Raw genomic sequence first — 19,727 nt, 5'->3', positions numbered from 1 at the left:
TTATTCTGATTATCGAGGACGCAAATGTATTTGTATAGAAGAACGACCTTCCCGGAGACTGGAGATAATCCAAGTCTATGATGATGGAGATAGATTTCAAGATGAAAGAGGGAACCACTATCTAATAGTTAGTAACCCTGAAGATTACAACAGATATGGGGATAATGTGGTGAAAGGGAAAATGGTTTCAGAAGCTCATAACCGCCACCAAACATTTATCGGCCCAGAGCTATTTTTATGTATGATAAGAAAACAACAAGGGTTCCAACGTATAACGAGAACGTGGGAATCTACAAGCATGAGAGTGAGGGTATAGTCGCTTACTTTCGTAGCAAAGAACCATGCGTAAACGAATTAAGCAAAGACAAGGTTATTTACTTATTCTCTTATGAAACTGCCATGGGGAAGGGTATAGTTTTTGTTGATAGATACGGGCGAGAATACCAACGTATTCTCCCAGACGAGGTAGAAAGGGCAACAGGTCCAAAAGCATCAGCACATGCCCCTGAAGAAGTGCCAAGAGCCACCTACACCCCAAGTAAGTCGACGAATCCTTTTTCAGATGAGTATGACGCTACCTCACATTCCACTCGACCGCAAGCATTCAACAACCAAAACCAACCAGCAAACCAGCCATAATTGCAGGCATGGCTTCGACAGAGTGCAACATTCGAACAAGACCGAAACCGAGAAGGTTATCAAGCCACACGAGGGCTAAGGGATTAGCAAGAACCACCCCTCTATTCAAAGTATCAAGGAGAGAGTAAGCCAAAGACTCAAGGGTCAACAGATCCTGGAGGACCACCCATAGAACGAGTTCAAAGAGATGAACCACCTCCAACAAGAACTGTTAGAAACTATGGCTTAGGACACCACTGGGAGAGGAACCAGCCTATTACAAAAGACCTAAGGAGGTATATCAATTAGGACGTGGAGATCCAATGATGAGGTTTGTAGACCATCGGAGAATTAGACCTTCTCAAGTGCAAAAATGAGTAAACAAGAAATACATAGGAAGCAGAGACCCAAGAGATCATGTAGCAGTCTTTGTGCGTGTAATTAGAGCCGAAGAGGTGTTAGACTCTCCTACCCAATTTGCAGGGTTTGGACTAACCCTACAGGATGATGCTACCACTTGGTTTGACTCTGTAGAGCGTAGAGACTTTGAGTCTATGGAGGAAGTGTTTGACGAGTTTATCGAGGAATTCTCACAAAGGGAGATAGCTCATAATACCGTCTCACAAATCCATAAATTCAAACAAAAAGATGGAGAATCTGTACGAAAGGCAGCCCTAAGACTAAAAAGATATGTTAAGTTCTGTCCTGTGGAAGAACTGCCAACTCAGTCCAGGCTCATGCTGATATTCATCCAGGTACTAAGGAATGCGGATCTCCAGAAAGACTTATATATGAAGAGGAGCACGACGTTGAATGAGTTGACCAAGGAGGCTCTTTACCTTGTGGACAATTGTGCGGTCTACAAATAAGGGGAGTTCAAGGACCTTGATGACAATTTGTCTTCACAACAAAGTGGAAGCAAGTTTTCTAAGATAGCACTGAAAGGAGAAGTAGCTGTAAACCAAGAGCAGCTTGTAGATGAAGTGCTAAAAAAGATTAACTTGTATGCCAAACCCCAGGCTAAACAGCCCAAGTGGTGTGCTATTGAACAAAAATGGGCAAAACATGGGACCGAGGAATGTTATTATAACAAGGGATATGTGACAGAGAGACCTTACGCTCCCCAAGCTCCGGTAGCTTCTCCTCAAGCTCCACCGATGCCTAGATATCAAGCAGGCAACCTACCAGGACCTGTAGGTGTGGAAAGACCACAACCAATGTTGGGGCAACAACCACCCCCACCCCTACCAGGATCACGACCAGTTGGTATAAGATACACTCCAACCGTAACCGAATCAGACGATAAGGCTTTGGTGCCTATGCATGCATATTACGAGGAACCAAGTGGATATATAACAAATCCTGTCTATTATTCACCTGAAGAACCTAAAATGCCAGAACCTTGGAGCATGATTGGAAGTACGGGACCACCAACAGCTGCCCAGGTTGCAGGAGAGGGAAGATACAGTTTGGATGAACGAACACTGATGTTCATAGCGAATGGGGGCATGGGCAGACAGAGACATGCTTACCAACAAAGAGGGGCACAAGGAGCACCTCAACAGCCCAAGGGACCCTGCTACAAGTGTGGCAGAGATCATTGGCTAAGGGACTGTCCTCACGATGAGATCATCAGAGTCATGCGTATTTCCCAGAATGTGGAATTACTCATTTGATTCCTGAATGCCCTAAAAACCCTAGTAAAGGAGCAAAAACTACACTAAACATGTTGGAAGCGGTTCCATCCAGTGGATGGTCAAAAAATGAAGCGGTAATACCCATTCAGGTAGTTACAAGGGCACAAGCTCAGAAAAGGACAGACGAGCCCATAATTGAAGAGCCAAAAACCGATGCCCCTAGTTCAGAAACAAAAAATCAACGAAGCACTTGGAAAGCTAGAAAGGCTCGTATGAAAGCTAGGAAGGAACGAGAGCAAACCGCTTTAGCGGAGGAGCTGAAGCAAACAAAGGAGAGGTTGGAGCAATTAGAGGATCTAGCTAGCTTAAGCTCACACACCACGGCAACCATAGCACCCAAGGAAATAGCAGAGCCCAAAAATGCGGGATCAGGAGGATCTGTACTGGCTGACAAGGTAAATGAGCAGTTGGATGCGCTTCTAAAGGCTTATGAAGCTAGACTCAAAAAGAACCAAACCCAGGAGCAAAGGTGGATGACTTATCCATATGCAGAAATAGAAAAACAGAGGTTGGAAATGTGCAAAAAGATGATCGAAACAGCTCAATCATTGATGGAAGACCCGCTGAGTAAACCTGCAAATTGGCATGAGGCACCAGCTCCAACCCCTATCCAACCAACTTTAGAGAAACATGTAGAAACAAAGGAAAGACTCGCTAATGCCTATGAGTCCAGAGGAGAGCCTATCATAGTGCCAAATACCACAGATGAGGCAACAAGTGACGGGTTCCAGCCTAAAATATTGGCAGAAATGGGTAAGGACTGTAACGATCTAGACGATCTGTGGAAGCAAATCCGTGAGGCCAACGAGGCTAATAGGATGAGTAACCACATGAATAGCACAAGAAAAGAAAAGAATGTAACCTTACCTCCTATTGAAGAATTTGAGGCGAGATCACAAATAAACTTTGAGATACATTCACAAGGGGGAGACCAAGGATCAATTAGTTCGGGGCACAGCCAACCAGACTCGCTGAGAACTTTACCCTCTTACCTAGGAGAGTATGAAGCCAAGTCGGAAGTGAGAGCAATCCCACCTCAAAGACTTTCTTCTAACAAAGTGATGGATTCGCAAGGATTGATTGAGTTGTTGTCCACTCCGGTCGCATGCACCATGACGTTAGCAGAACTCCTAAGGTTATGACCAAACATGTGGATCACAGTAGGTAAATGCCTAAAAAAATTTGGGGTGAAAGACCCCACCTTGAAGCTACAGGAAGGGATCAGAGAGTTGGACAGGCCTCAACTAAACACTAGGCCAGTACCATTAAACAAGGTTGGAGAGTATTGCGAGGGAGAAGATGGAAACACCACACTACCAGTAGAATTCCAAGGAGTAGTTTCCAAAGCTATTCTTGACAGTGGGGCGGGAGTTGCTATCGCCACCAAAGAAATCTGGAAAAAATGGGAAAAACCAGCTTTGAGGGCTACCAGAATGAAATTGCAATTGGCAGATGGGTTCATGGAGAAGCCTCTAGGACTTTTAGAAAAAGTGATTGTCACTTCGTACGGAATCGAGTTGACGGGAGCAAAGCGAACCCCGAACCCCGAAGGCCTCTAAAACACTGGGGACCGAATGGCGCGCCTTGAGCCTGTCATGGTAAAGCAAACAGGGGCACCACCTAGCTTCAGCGGCTAGGATGCAAACAACACACCACCATAACAAATTTTTCATCCAAGAGAGATGGATTCTTGGGAGTAATGATGAAGAGGAAAGGGAATGAGATCAAGTGAGAGAGAGAGAGAGAGAGAGAGAGAGAGAGAGTGAGGGAGGGGGTATAGCGGCTTAGTACTTAGTCACCACAAAAGGATGGCGAATCCGCACACCCTTCACACATACACAAGCTCACTCCAAACAAAATACTAGGTGACATTGTATTGTAATCTGTATGCAGGGACTTTTGGTTTTGTTTTTTCCTTCTCTATCTTTTTTCTTGTAGATACTTCCTCCATAGGAACCTCACCAAGAGGAGGTAACTATGGTAAAGCCTCATAAGGGGGTCAATGTAGAGCCTACTTTCTCCAACGCTGCATGAATCAATGAGAAAGCTAGAAAAATTGATGAGAATAGAATAATAGACGCATGAATGCATAGCAAAAAATATCATATCTTGGTATAGTTCCTCGAGTTTTGCTCTCTTAGAGTATGCATCGTTTGAGTAAATTTGAACAAAATTTAGAAACTTACAAGTTTTGGTGATGATTCCAAATTACTTTAACTCATATGTTTATCTTTATCTACAAAATTACTTCTCAAAGACAAGGCACTAAAGATAATTTCTCGTTAGATTCAATCGTGGATTTAACTATACACTAAAGATGTTTATAGTTTAGAAGTTTGTGATGACAATATCAATGAAAAGTTGGGATTGTTTGCTACTAAAAAATACAATGAAAGTGAGATAATTTGAGTATACATGAGAGGATAATGAAAGAGCTATATAAATATGGAGAGTGATTTACAACTTGGGAGGTAGTCAATCAAGATCAGGGTTGTGTCAAAGCAGTATTAAGCTCAAATAATAACTCCAAATGAGAAACTATTCATGGTATTTTTATTTAAACAATTGTCAAAAAATCCATTCTTGGTACATGTAACCTTATATTTGGTAACGAGTTACAAGATTGATAATCAAAGTGCAAAGCTAATCCACAAAGATTAATTGAGCTCATGAGAAAAAACAAAGATATATGATTATTATGACCACATACTAGGATTTGCTAAAAGTAGGGCTCATGATGCAAACATTTTGGTAGTAAATTTTGACATAGGAATAAGTACCTTTCAATAATTATTAGTCATCCACAAAGAAGTACTCTAAACAAAAAGTACGGATATCATACACAAGCAAAGAAATGAGGTAACATTAACCAGGATCCAATAATAACTTTAGTATTGTATGGAGCAAATGTGAAGATAATTGCAAAGGTATCAAAGTGCAAATCCCATTTTATTACATCACTACTTATAGTTATAATGGTACACCATTAGACCAATGGCTTTTGGAAAAGAGTAAGGAGAGAGCAATTTGATCAGTTGTGATTGTGGCACGAACATCATGGGAATGGATGCTATGGTTCCATTTTTAGATGCATATATGGTAGCATTTTAAATAATATAGATGTAGATTTTAATGACTCCAATACCAATCATTCTACATATTAGAGCGTTCGAGTAGCGACAAGCTTTAGCTAAAAGGTGAGTATCATGGGTTTTTCTAACGAGGTGATATGAGAGTACTTGGTATGTACTATTGTATTAATAGCTTTGACTTTTATGAAGGTGGGTGCATTACCAAATGCATCCTTCATCTGCTCCAATAGGTCATACACAACGAGTCCTGCAAGATGAAGATCCTTAGTGGGATGCTATTCCAAAGGTTATTCGATCATATTGTGTAGTTTTCACCTTTTGAACTGAACCATAAAGATTTTGTAACAAGAGAGAGAATGTGTGCTTCTTATCCCTTTTGTCATACTAGGGAATTTATCCATCAATACAGTCATCATCCTTGTTTGAGAGTCCTTCAATCACGGTTCCTGAGGCTATAATCCCTTTCATATTCATCGTTGTTGTCATGGTCTTGTTGATTGATTTTTGGTATCTCTTTGATTATTTTTTGAAACCAGTGTGAGCAAGGAAGCCTCACATTGCACCACTGCTCCAAAATACCTAGATTACAAGTAGTCCCATCTATAATTTTTGAAAAATTTACATTTGAAGCTCATAATACCTACAAACCATAGAGAAAATTTGTAGAAACCTTAAAATATAGCCGATTTGCTTCTAAATTTTTCCACGTATAAGTTTCCAAGTTTTAGGAATTTTTTTATTTCTATTGTTGTTGGTTGTGGATAGATTTAGAAGTAAAACTAAATTGAAAATTCCCACTATCCACAAGGCACTTCATCATTATGAAAGAGAAGACTTGATTATTCATATTAATTGGATTTTAAGTGATATGTTACCATATACATGTGGTAGTGATGTGTGTGAACACACTTAAGAGGCCATCACGTGTGCCACTTATGTACTTAACATGTGTTCTATGAAAGCTTTGTAGTCTATCACTCCATATGAAGCATGGCATGATAGAAAGCCTTCTATTGAGCACATGCATGTTTTTGGTTGTTTTTTTATATGCTTTGGTTCCACAAACACAACGCAAATAATTGGATGATAAGGTTGTCAAATGTATTATTGTTGGTTATAGTGCTGAAAGAAAAGGTTACAGGTTGTATCATCCGCAACAAAGCGTATCTTGGTCTCAGAGGGTGTTGAGTTCGTGAAAGATTCTGTTCAGGCTTGCTGTCATGTACTAGAGACAATAATATAAGCTCATAGAACATTTATGACACTTTCTTGCCTCTTTTTAGTGGTGGAAGTTCGAATGTAAATTCCAATGAGGCAAATGTATAGGCTATGGGGTTTTTTGAAAATGTTACATATCAGCCTATTACTGATGCAAATGTACATGATGGGGAAAGGGCTGAGAATGAGTAGACTGGAAGTATGCCAAAATTTCTGGTGCATACATTGAGTGACAGTAAATTGGATGAACCTTTTTCTAGGCATACTTATTTAGGTTCTCGCCAGGCATCTTATGCATCAGATTGTTATGCTTTGGTTGTGTCTACCTTACATGATGTTGAGAAACCTTTGTCTTTTGATGAAGCACATAATTCAAAAATTGGATGGTTGCCATGCAATAAAAATATGATGCACTTGTAGAAAATGACACATGGACTTTATAGGATTCCTCCAAGCAAAAAGGCTATTGTACGAATTGGGTTTACAAGTTGAAATGCAAGCCGGATGGTGAGATTGGTTGCTATAAGGCTCGACTTATTGCAAATGGTTATATACACAACATAAAGACATATATTATGAAAAGACCTTTTCTCCCACTTGTTGTGTGACTATTGTGCGTTTTCTATGTGCATCGGCAACTCATTTTGGTTGGGATGTACATAAGTGAGATATTGTTAGTGCTTTCTTGAATGGTGACATATATGCTCTACTTCTTGAGTGTCGATCACTTCCTATTTAGGTTATGGATATGGAGAGAGTCATGGAGTACATGGTTAGAGAAATTGGCAACTCATTTTGGTTGGGATGTACATAAGTGAGAGATTGTTAGTGCTTTCTTGAATGGTGACATATATGCTCTACTTCTTGAGTGTTGATCACTTCATATTTAGGTTATGGATATGGAGAGAGTCATGGAGTACATGGTTAGAGGGAGAGAGTGGTAGAGCACATGGCGGATAGGTGGGAGTTGATGGCGAAGACTGGCACGAGGGTTATGGCCATCATCCTTCATTTAGTTGCCCTTCGTCTTCCATAGCCAAGGGTGTAGAGGTCATGCTCAAGACAAGCATGGTGATTGCGGTGATGGTGATAGTGTGGGTGTGTGTGTGTGTGCACTAGGCACACATAGTGCATAGTATGTTCTTTGGTGATGTTGTGTGTGTATTTAGTGTGATGGTGACCCCTCTTTATATACGGGAGGAGGGGGGAGAAATTCTAGAATTTAGAAATGAAGAAATCATTATCTACATAGGCCATGTGACTGTGGGCCCCACTTGTTTGGCTGTGTGTATATGTGCCAAAACAGCAGTCTCATGAGAGAGAGACTAAGAGAGAGAGATGGGTTGATGAAAAAAAGTGAGAGGTGACATGGAGAATAAAGTAATTACAAGAGGGGAGAGAGGGGAGTGTGTTCAGAGGTGAATCTGTGTGCAGATGTGTGTGAACACAAGAAAAATCAGGTAACCACCGGGTGGGGATGGGTCTGTGGACACCTTTTTCAGTGAAACTGAGTGTGTGTGAGTGTGGGGAAGGTTATTTAGCTACAAGAAAAGAGATATGGCACCCTTTAGAGAGAGAGAGGGGGGTATTTGGGTCATGGGATATGATAGGAGAGAGAAAGAGGGGGTGGGGTATACTATTTTGGAAGATAGGGTAAGTTGCATGTGAGTTAGGGTGCATTATTGGTGAGTTATAATGCATTATTGGGGAGAGGTGGGGTAGCTTGAGGGGAGAGAGAAAGGACAAGGGGAAGAGAGAGCGGGTTGACCTTTTGAGTGGAGGAGAGGAAAAGGGACACACGGCGGGGCAACAGTGAAGAAAAAAGGAGGCAAGGTGGGGATGGGCTACCTCGCAGGCATGAGGTGGCCTATTTTACCTTTCTTATATATTTACATAATCAAACTTTATTTTTTTCTTACTTTTTTCCAATGCTTTTTATCACTCCCTCCCTAAGAGGGGGTTTTCATGGGGTGGGGACGAGAGAAGGGGGGTATGGGAGCTTGGCTTGTGAAAAGCCCCCATCATTAGCCCTCCCCTTTTGGCTAGAGGCATTCATGTCTCTAGCTCATCTGTTTGATCATGATCGTCGGAGGTGGCGGCTGATGGTGTGTCCTCATCTGGAATGTCAATTGGTGGAGCCTGGTCAAATCGAAGAAAATAAGGTTTAAGTCACCAACCATTTACCCTGGTTTTATGAAGTTTTCCATCAGCCTCCATAAGCTGGTAGCTTCCATTGGCATACTTTTTCCTGACGATGAAAGGACCTTCCCATCGGAGTAGGAGTTTCTTATCCTTGCGCGTGTCGAAGCAATTGTCGTAGCGGAGCACCAACATTCCTTTCTTCAATTCTTTTTTCCGGAGATGCTCGTTAAAGCTAAGCCGTCTATGCTCTGCTTGTGCTGCATAATAATTTATTGCTTCTTCTCTGTCCAGCTGCAGTCTTTCCAAGTTGATGATGTGATCTCTCAAATGCATGTTGGGCTGTTGAATCTGGCTTGCCATTACTCTGAGACTTTGTAGTTGCACTTCAATGGGCAAGATTGCTTCCTTACCAAATACTAGATGATACGGTGTGAATCCCAAGGATGTACGAAATGAAGTTCTGTAGGCCCATAAAGCTGGTAGTAGATACTTATCCCAATCTCCAGGATGATTGTTTACCTGCTTGGTAATAATTTTAGAAACCATTCCATTTACCTTTTCAACTAGGCCATTACATTGAGGGTAATATGGTGAAGAGTGCCTCCTTGTAATGCCCAGTTTCTGCAGTAATTCTCCTACCAAGTCTGCTCTGAAACCTGGCCCTCTATCAGAGATGATCTCTAAAGGTGTGCCAAACCTACAGCATATGTGCTCGTAGATAAATTTAGCTACCTCTACCGCTGTGATTCTAGTGGTGGTTGTAGCCTCTGCCCATCTAGTCATGTAGTCGACCCCCATGATAATGTAGAATTTTCCTGAGTTGGCCCTAGGTAATGGCCCAACGGCATCGATACCCCATTTTTCAAATGGGCCATATGAGAGAATAGGTGTGTGTGGTTCAGGCATAAGTGACCTAGTGCCGGCCTTTTGACACAACTTACACGTTTTGCACCAGTGGTGTACATCACGGTTGAGGCTGTGGGCCATATGAAGCCTGCCTGCAAGATTTTCCTACTTGTTATGTCTAGGGCAAAGTGACCACCACAAACCCCGTCGTGACAACTAGCAATTACTCCCGTGATTTCCTGAGAGAGAGGGACCTTCCTGAGTATTTGGTCCTTACCCTTACAATACAAACCGTCATTGATGAGTCGATACCTTGTGGCCTTCCGCGTCAGCCATTGCTTCTGTCCCTTTGTTAAATATGATGGGCATTCCCCTGTTTCCAAAAAATGCATGATGTCAGGCAAGGCATAACTTCCTTGAAATAGAGGGAGCTTTAGTTTTATTGCTCCAACCACCACTTCCTGTAGTCTTTCACTTGCTAGGGCATCTGCTTCTTGGTTTTGAGCCCTTGGGATATGGTGTATTTGAACTTCTTCAAACTTACCCAGCAAGGTTTTTACACCACTTAAGTGAGTCCTTAAACTAGGATTCTTGCATGTCCATGCTCCATTTACTTGCCTTACCAGAAGTAGAGCATCCCCAAATACATTAAGGCGTTGTACACCTTGTGAGACGCACCATTGTAGACCCTTGGTTAGTGCTGCATACTCAGCTTCATTGTTAGAATGTGAATCTAACAATTGGCCCAACGAAAATAACTTTGTCCCTTTGTCATCAAAGACCACTATGCATGCAGCTGCTTTGTCGGACGCTCGCTTGTAGGCTCCATCAAAGTAGAGAGAGTATGCTCCTTCTACCATCGGTGGTACTGGAGGTAATCGGACTTCTCCTTCCTTATATTGCTTCTCTTTCCCTTCAAAGACTTGGTAGGTCATGAGTCCCCCCAAACTTGCCCTTGTCGTGCTTTCAACCTGTACCATGTAGTCAAACTCTTGCAGACGAACTAGCCATTTAGTAATTCTAGCAGACACATCCATGTGTTGTACAACATAGGGAAATATTTCATCTGTGGTTAGAATCACAAATTGCTTAGGCAGCAAATATGACCTAAACTTTGTAGTTGCAAATCTAAGAGCTAGGACTAAGTGTTCCACATGGGTGAAACCTTTCTCTCCTGCTGTCATCATTCGACTAGAGAAGTAGATTGGCCTCATGAAAGATGTCGTCGTCTCCTTTTGGAGTAGCATAGCCCCCAATGAGTCATCACCAACACTTGAGGTGACATAGAATTTTTCATTCCACTTAGGTGGTGAGATAGTTGGCAGAGTGGCTAAGACCTCCTTTACCTTGTTGTAGTGATGTTCGCTTTCCTCGTCCCAAGTGAAAGTTGATCTTTGAGTGAGTTGTTGCAGTGGTAGAACAAGTTGTGATAGTAGATGTATGAATCTACTTAATTACCTCACCTTCTGTAGAAAAGAGACTAGTTGACGTGCGGTCGTTGGTGAAGGTAGGGCTATGAGTACGGACACCTTATTGGGTCGGCGTTGATACCTCTTGCTGAAATTTCATGGCCTAGTAGAATGACTTTACTCTCCCCAATGTGACATTTATCCCCATTTAATTGCCCACCTAGGCTCTGCAACCTGGCCAAACCTTCAGTTACCTTTTCTAAATGTGAAATACGGGAGCTATATATACAAAAATCATCAATGAACACTCTTATGGATGTTCCAAAGAACGGTTGAAAAACATATGTGACGTATCTTTGGAATGTGGCAGGTGCATTTGTGAGACCAAATGGCATAACCCTGTATGCAAAACAACCCCATGGCGTGATAAAAGTGGTTTTTAGCTGATTTTCCAAGGCTATGCGTATCTGAAAGTATCCTGAATAACCCTCACAGACGGTATAGCATTCAAAACCCGCTACTTCATTCAGAATTTCATCCAAGAAAGGGAGAGGAAAGTGGTCTCTCTTTGCAGGTGCATTTAGTGGTTTGTAGTCAACACAGACCCTCCACTTACCATTCTTTTTAGGCGTCACCACTACGGGTGACACCCATTCTGAGTTTTCTACAGGATAGATGAATCCCGCCTCCAGCAGTTTCCTTACCTCGGCCAAGAGTGCCTTTTCTTGTATGACCCCCAGTCGTCGTAGCTTTTGCACAACTGGTTTTACCCCTTCCTTTAGCTTAATATGATGTTCCACCACTGTAATGCCTGTGATTCTTTCATAGTTGTCAATGAACAGGTTAGGAAATCCCATCAACATTTGCAAAAAACTATCTTTCTCCTCAAGTGTTAATTCCGTAGACAACATACCCTTCAACCTACTTCCTCCTAGGCCAGGTGATTTTCTCTCCTCTTCATTGGGTTTCCCTTTTGGTGATGGATCACCAGTTGTGCTTACCCTTTGTGGATCCTTCATAATGATACCCATCACATCAATGGAACTGTCACTTTCGTCGGTGGATGTGGTCTCCTCCTCAGAACTGGAAGATTCGCTAGTGGTTTCATCTGCCGATGTTTCCAGATTCATTTGCTTCTGCTTGCCAATCCTCATGTCGTAGTAGATTGTCTCCCCTTTCTTACCGGTCATGCGTAGAAGGCCAGTACCCCAGTCCTGTTTTGCCTTCATGGCCATCAACCATGGCCTTCCCAAAATTAGTGGATAGCCCTCCCCCTTAGTAGGCATTACAAAAACATCTACCTCTACCTCAGTGTTGAAAGCTTTTATTTTCACGGCACTTACCACACCCACACACTTTACTTTTGCATTGTTTGCCATCTTTGCCTTGCATGGAGAAGGCTTGTCAACCTCGAGCCCTAATCGAAGCATCATAGCTTCGCTCATTACACAGATTTGTGCACCTCCATCAATGTAGGTGTTTGCAACCCTCTTTACTTTTATGTTTACGTCGACAATTGGAAGGATGTCATCCATGTTGCATCCCGAAATTGCTCCGGCTACCTTTGTTTTGGAGCCTCTTGTACTTACCATTTTAGACCATTGTCGCCTTACTTTAGGTACAAGATGTAGAAACTGTGGCCATGTAATCTTCGGTCCTTGCTCTGCCACATCCAATGTTAGATCATAGGGCTTAGAACTTTCCCCTAGCTAGAAGTCGGTGATGCCCAATTTCCGTCGTGGCCTGGATGGCCTCTTGCTAGTTTCTCCTCTCATGCTTCTCTCATCATCTGATTGTGTAGCTTTATCCCTCCTAGCTCTTTTCATAATCATGGCTTCATGTGGTTCTAAAAAGGTTACCTTCTCCTTACCCTTGTCCCTCTCCTTTGCTCTGGGTGGATCCACTACTACGGCTTTTCCTTTCTCTTCTAGCCTTATGATGTTTACAGGGCGATCAGGTGGTGGGGCTGGTGGAAGAGGTGGGATGGATGCTTGTAGTGGTGTCTGGGGTGGACGTAGAATTTGTGTTGGTGGGGTTGGCACTCGGGGTGGGGGTGTTCTTTCTCTAGGGGGTGACAATTGGTTCCTCCTACCTCCTCTATTATAGTTTTGTCGTGGTTTGGGACAGTAGTACATACCGTGACCGTCTTCTCCGCAGTTGTAGCAATGATACTCCCTGTGTTGTCGTCGTGCTCTTCCAGGGTCTTGATCTCTTTCTTGACTCCTCCCTTGTTGTATTAAGTGGACAGACAAATTCTGCAGTTGGTCAGTAATATGGGCCAACATATCTTGTTGGTCATCTCTTACCCCAAGAGCCGGTGGTGGTGGTATGGTGGTTGTCGTAGTTGCTGGTCAACGCGATGTTCCTGCTTCTGTTGACTCAGTTTCTTTGGCTTTCATTCGCAGCTTCTTGTCCTTAAGGCGAGCAATCTCAACGGCTAACTCGTACGTAGCCGGGAATCTACCTTTCACCTTCTCCTTGAGAAGCGGCCATAAGCCATGCGTGAACCGATCTTTTTTTAGGAAATCGGGTGCGGCTTCCCCCCTTGCCAATGACTCAACCCACCGTTCCCACAAATCCACAAATTTGGACTCATAGGTGGCATATTCTAAAAGAACCTCCTGCTTCAAGTCTCTCAACTTGTCCCACAACTTTTCTGAAGTGGTACCTCCCCCAAAGCGCCTCTTAAAAGCGGTTTTTAAGGGTTCCCAGTCATCCTTGGTTTCTTGTGGAAGTGCATTGTACCATGATCTAGCTTCTATCTTCATGAGATGCTTAAAGATTCTAACCCGGGATTCATCCGTATCTTTGTTGCTCACTACACATGCTACTTCAAAGTCATCTACGAAGTCTATTACCAAATCCTCCCCCTTCTTTCCTTTAAATGTTGGAAATGCTACACTTGCCATGATTACTGAGAGAGAGCTAGAAAGACACACTGCTTAACTTGCAAAAGTTTTTTTCTTCTTTACAAGGAGGCGTGTATACCCTCTTATACTAGGACATAGATTAAAACTTCAAACAGTACATTGCCTTGTATCAAAGGTAGGACAAATGGTTGATCTGATGCCAGAACCTCAAAAAATCGCTCCCCACCCAGCATGGTGTCAATGACGTGCTGGTAGTGAGCCTTCAAATCCAGTATCACTTTGATTGAGCGTACACGTGTTGGTATGTGTGATCTGTCTTGAGGTAGGTTGTACTGATTCATGTGAAGCTTAGAGGTGCTTTGTCATTGTCCAAGCTTGTGGGACTGGGTGGTGTTCTTTCCTGAAATAAACTCAGTAGATCCCTAGTTTCTCTAGTGAGAGTGTGAGCCAATGATTCCGTTATCTGTGCTGCAGCATCAGGTGCGACTTGAAAACTGACTGTGATAATTACCTCGGTGACTTGAGTTACCCGATTCTCAAAGTAGAATAGTGTTGATTCTCTATTGTGTAGAGCTCCTTCCATTTTCTTGTTGTGGGTTGGTTGTAGGTTGCGGACATGGTTTCGACCTTCTCCTTCTTCTTCTTGGCACTTGGCCTATGTATATCCACTGGGTTTGGCGTGTTGGTTGACTCTCCCACTGCAAATCGATTACCGTTACGCCTGGCACTCGAGCTTCGATGGAGATGCGGAGTTCGTCTAGTTGTGCTTGGAGCTCTTCTTCTTCTGTCGTCCAATTAGCAAATCCTGCTAGCCATTCATCCATTCACAATAGTTTAGGGGTTTCAGTCTTGTAACTGAAGGGTTTCATGAAAAGATCCTCCGTGGGGGCTCCAAATGACGGCAGCAAAGCGAACCCTGAAACCCGACGGCCTCTAAAACACCGGGGACCGAATGGCGCGCCTCAAGCCTGTCATGGTAAAGCAAACAGGGGCACCACCTAGCTTCAACGGCTAGGACACAAACAACACACCACCATAACAAAGTTTTCATCCCAGAGAGATGGATGCTTGGGAGTAATGATGAAGAGGAAAGGGAATGAGATCAAGTGAGAGAGAGAGAGAGAGAGAGAGAGAGAGAGGGGGTATAGCGGCTTAGTACTTAGGCACCACAAAAGAATGGCGAATCCGCACACCCTTCACACATACACAAGCTCACTCCAAACACAAGACTAGGTGGCGATTCCGCACACCTCACATGGGCAAAACATTGCAAGAAAACATACTCACAAAACCTCAAGCTTTATTTAGAGAATAAGGCGATGAAATGGGGAGCATAGGGTAGGGGAATGACAAGGGAGAGAGTGGTAGAGCTCATGGCGGATAGGTGGGAGTTGATGGCGAAGACTCGCACGAGGGTTATGGCCATCATCCTTCATTTAGTTGCCCTTCATCTTCCATATCCAAGGGTGTAGAGGTCATGCTCAAGACAAGCATCGTGATTGTGGTGATGGTGATGGTGTGGGTGTGTGTGTGTGCACTAGGCACACACAGTACATAGTGTGTTCTTTGGTGATGTTGTGTGTGTATTTAGTGTGATGGTGACCCCTCTTTATATAGGGGAGGAGGGGGGAGGAATTCTAGAATTTAGAAATGAAGAAATCATTATCTACATAGGCCATGTGACTGTGGGCCCCACTTGTTTGGCTGTGTGTATATGTGCCAAAACAGCAATCTCATGAGGGAGAGACTAAGAGAGAGAGATGGGTTGATGAAAAAAAGTGAGAGGTGACATGGAGAATAAAGTAATTACAAGAGGGGAGAGAGGGGAGTGTGTTCAGAGGTGAATCTGTGTGCAGATGTGTGTGAACACAAGAAAAATCAGGTAACCACCGGATGGGGATGGGTCTGTGGGCACCTTTTTCAGTGAAACTGAGTGTGTGTGAGTGTGGGGAAGGTTATTTAGCTACAAGACAAGAGATATGGCACCCTTTAGAGAGAGAGGGGGGTATTTGGGTCATGGGATATGATAGGAGAGAGAAAGAGGGGGTGGGGTATACTATTTTGGAAGATAGGGTAAGTTGCATGTGAGTTAGGGTGCATTATTGGTGAGTTATAATGCATTATTGGTGAGAGGTGGGGTAGCTTGAGGGGAGAGAGAAAGGAGAAAAAACAAGGGGAAGAGATAGGGGGTTGACCTTTTGAGTGGAGGAGAGGAAAAGGGACACACGGCGGGGAAACAGTGAAGAAAAAAGGAGGCAAGGTGGGGATGGGCTACCCCGCAGGCATGAGGTGGCTTATTTTACCTTTGTTATATATTTACATAATCATACTTTATTTTTTTCTTACTTTTTTCCAATGCTTTTTATCACTCCCTCCCTAAGAGGGGGTTTTCATGGGGTGGGGACGAGAGAAGGGGGGTATGGGAGCTTGGCTTGTGAAAAGCCCCCATCAGAGTATGAGCATACATTTGCAATAGTCGATTTCGACAAAAAGAACAATTATGAGATCATCTTGGGATGCCCATTCATGTGACAATTGAAGATGGTCCAAGATTGGGGTTACGACCACAAATACCTCAGACATGGCAAGACAATAACTAAAATACACCTGAAAGACCATAGTTACAAAGATGTGAACCAAACACCAGTGGAAGAGTTTGATTTAGCTACAGTAGCAGGATTAGAAATTCCCGCATGGTTAGGGCAACAAAAAGAGCTATGGATGTGCGGAGCTTCACATTGTGGAAGCCTAAGAAGAGAGAAATGCGTCTTAGAAAGAGCGATAGAAGACAAGGAGTATATTCTGGAACCTTTCCCTGAAGATGCCTTGGAACCTCTAGAATGGGAACACATACTAGCAACATTGGATGTCTGTACCATTACAGATAGTCCAACAACAAAATTTTGCGATAAAGATGACTATGATGTTCTACCCTATTACATGGTAAGCATTATACCAGGAGAAGATGAGACGATAGAACCACCAGAACAAGAAGAGTTTTATAACTCCTCTAAACATCTGGAAGTAAATGATGATACAGATAATGAGTATTCAGACACCTCAAGTGAGCGTGGAAGGTAAACCGAGAATATCAAGTTTTATGATTTTTCTAATCAACACCCTAGACGCCAGGAACGCTATAGGAGGAAACGAGCAGGAAACAAAGCGAGAGAGAACCTAATGCCCAGGGTAAAAGGTAAAACTCACTATTTGATGCTTGTAAAAGCAGAGGATTGTGCAAAAGATCACATATCAGGAAGATTCTCAAAAGATCGAAGGGAAAGAACACAAGAGGAATTAAAACAGGAACAAAAAGCTAAAACAGAAAAAAATCATAAAAATCAAAAAAATCAAAAAAAGAAACAACAAAAGACCAAGAGTGGACCAAACTGGAGCGTTGAGAGGCGGAAGTGAAAAAATAGACCTGGTGGCCTCTACACCAAGACTATGCACAATGGCCTCATCATGGGGGATACACAATAGGGGCACCACCTATCAAGATATGCGGCTAGGACACATACATATACACAATGAAGCATGCCATGGAAAACGATTTCAAGATCCACGCCCAAATGTGGAATGGGGTGGTCGGAGAATAAGGTGACAGGAGTGGTGAATGAGTGAGAATGGGCTTGCTACTCGTGCATGTTAGTAAGGAAGATAATGAGGTAGGGGAAACTTGCGAGTATGCTCACTTATCATACAAGAGGTGGCGAATCCGCACACCTCAAGATGGAAGTAGCAAGATGATAAGAATATGAGAGGGAGAGAGAGAGTGTGTGTGTGTATGGTGGAGAATCCACTTACCTTTACATAAGCAGAAAAAAAATGCAAGGAACAAGCATATACCATACTCACAATGAGATGTATCCAAAGCGACACAAAGTATGGCACCAAGATGGAATGTGTTGATTGCTTGCAGAAGATGAATACAATAGGTAGCGTATGGCAAGAAAATGAGAACGGGACAAGATCATAGAAGGCATAATGGAGAGATGGGAGTTGATGGCGAGGAATATCATGAGTGTGTCCACCCTTCTTCTTCTTGAAATTATGACTTCAACCCTTAATTACAAGTGGTGTGGAGGTGTGGTGTTCATCTTTTGTGCATGGTGATGGTGTTGTGATTATGTGATTAGGGTTCACGCTACAAGCATGTAGCACAAGAGTGTGTATGGATAGGTGTGTGTGTGTGTGTATTTTTTTTTTAAGTGAGCTCTCATGGCCTCCTTATATAGGAAAGGAGGGAAGGTTTTAGCAATATTTCTAATTGAGGTGAGTGTCCCACTCTGGTGACTAAGAAAATGGGGTGCATGTGACTGTGGCTCCCATCTTGTCTCCTCATTATTTCAAATATCAGAGTCAATAGAGAGAGAAGAAGAGAGAATGTGGGTAGGATGTAGAGGATAGGAGATATTTACAATAGTCTAGCTTTGGCTAGACATAAGCTTATTAGGGAGAGAAGAGAGAGGTAAGAAAATTATAAGAGAGGTTGTCGAAGGTGGATAATTGTTGATGAGGATGGATCCTCCAAAAATGGTGATAGAATCACTCTAGACTTGCCAAGACCTCATTAAAAGATCATTGTCTCTTGTAATCATGCTTGAAGACTTGTAGAACCATAGCCATTCTAGAGGGAAGAAAACTAGGGATGGCCTGTGTCACCATTACATGAGAAAACTGGGGTCCACTACAAACATCATAGCTCCGCGTTCATAACTTCAAAAATTCTAAAAAAAATTGAGCTAAAAGTTGAGATCACGAGCTACATCTTTCATGTTGAACGCTCCTTCAGATTTGGGGTTCTTCTTTACTTACAAAATTCAGCCAAATAATGTATTATTTGTGGCTGCAAAAGTCTTTTGGTAGTCCCCTTTGAGTGGACTTCTCTCTTGCCTTCAAGTGTAAGCTCCTTCATGTGTATGAAAACATGACCTAGAGTTTTGAAAAGATTGGCAATCATCTAGATGGAGGTATTATTGAAATTTGAAAGTGGGGTTGAGGTTTGAAAATCAAAACTAGTGAATGAAATATTTGGTAGGGTGGAATAATATACATACATGAAAAATATATTAGAAAATACTAAAATATATAATGTAATTTAGAATATATATATTTAATATTTAAGGTCAAAAGAGAGATCAACAAAGAAAGCTTACTTATTTATGCTTCATCGTGATTGATTAGCATAAGTCTTATTTATTTAATAAAAGCTAAAACGTTTGTGAAAAAGGAAGAAAAAATAAAAAGTAGCTTATATAATAGGAAATATTTTGGTAAAAGGGCAAAAATATATGGGGGGTTCCCATGCATGGAAAAGCTTGCCTCATTAGCCCTCCCCCTTAGGCTAGAGGTATTCATGCCTCTAGCGTGTACTTGATCCTTTTTCAATTGAGGTGGAGGAGTCTCCCTCCTCAGGGATTTCCATCATAGGTGCTTGATCAAACCTCAAAAAGTACTGCTGCAACCTCCATCCATTGACACATGTTTTGTGGAGCCTACCATCTGCATCTATCAATCGGTAACTGCCATTGGCGTAGCGCTTTCTAATGACAAATGGCCCCTCGCATCTTGGTGAAAACTTTTTATCCTTCCTAGTGTCAAACCTGTTATCATATCGTAGGACCAACATAGCTTTCTTGAGACCTTTTGCCCTAAGTCCCTTGTTGAAGGTAAGTCGACGTTGCTCTGCCTGTGCTGCATAATAGTTGATAGCATCTTATCTGTCTAGTTGAAGCCTCTCTTGATCAAGAATGTGGTTGTGGAGATGAGCATTAGGACGTTCCACCTGCCCAGCTAGCACCCTGAGACTAGCCAATTGTACTTCAATGGGTA

Source organism: Adiantum capillus-veneris, chromosome 9 (genome assembly GCF_014529385.1).
Source record: "Adiantum capillus-veneris isolate H3 chromosome 9, ASM1452938v2, whole genome shotgun sequence".
NCBI classification, from domain to species: Eukaryota; Viridiplantae; Streptophyta; class Polypodiopsida; order Polypodiales; family Pteridaceae; genus Adiantum; species Adiantum capillus-veneris.
This window is presented reverse-complemented; position numbering follows the sequence as displayed.